This window comes from Halyomorpha halys, unplaced genomic scaffold, assembly GCF_000696795.3.
Source record: "Halyomorpha halys isolate HHAL.00 unplaced genomic scaffold, Hhal_1.1 Scaffold2811.1, whole genome shotgun sequence".
NCBI lineage: Eukaryota > Metazoa > Arthropoda > Insecta > Hemiptera > Pentatomidae > Halyomorpha > Halyomorpha halys.
In genome coordinates this window covers 6,402-7,395 of record NW_027107473.1, presented here as the reverse complement: position 1 = coordinate 7,395, position 994 = coordinate 6,402, and positions in this window count along the sequence as shown.

Below are 994 nucleotides of genomic sequence, written 5' to 3'. Positions count from 1 at the left end.
ACTTGAAAATCTTGGGAAGGAATCACCCATTGGTGGTACTTCAAACATTAATTTAAATTAGAAGGTCCCGTGACCATCTTCTTTTCAGACGCCTCGGAGGATTATCAGGGTTGTTAAGGATGAAAGGTTAAGAATTAATGAGTTAGGATGGTTTGGAAGAATTTGATGGTTTGGTGGAGCCCCAGAGCTCAATTCCATATGTCCAAATTGGTCTGATAAATCAATTTATTTTAGCAAAATTCATGAAAACTGCCACTCCTACGAAAATAAACGTCATAAACTACTTCATAACCCAATTAACTAGCTTTAATTCGAGTGCTAATAGACATCTGTACGTCAAATGGTTTTTGAGATATAGATTATTCAAAATAAATTCACTAACTACGATCTTTCAGTACGTTCCATACAACATTTGTATGAAATGTCGCTTTTTAAAAAGCTATATCTCGAGAACTATTGAACGTAAATATCTCTATTAGGGCTTAAATTTTAGCAAATTTACTTTACTTTAAATGATGCTCTCTTTGATTTTCTATTGTTGTTAGTAGTTTTAAAGATATAGATATCAGGAATAAAAAATTAAGTAATCAAAAATTGGGGTGAAATAACATAATAATATTTTTTTCTTTTAATAATAACATTGTATATAGTTAGGAGTGTCTTTTGTATGATACTATACCCCCATAATCAACTGTTAAAAAAAGTATTTATATAATGTAATGGTTTCATCAACCATGTAAGGCCCACCAGGCCGATCTGGTATAAAATAAATAAAATAAAATATAGGAAATTGATATTCTATCAAAGTCACCAAAGCTATTAACTTAAACAGCCGTAATGAAGCTGTACAAAGTGGGACGAAACGATGGAAAAAAATTGTTGTTAAGTATATTTTTATTTCTTTTTTGACCACACTCCTGATCATCTTCTTCAGCATTTGAAATTATACGGTGAATTATTTGTGTATATAATATTTTTTAAAAAATTTAAAAAA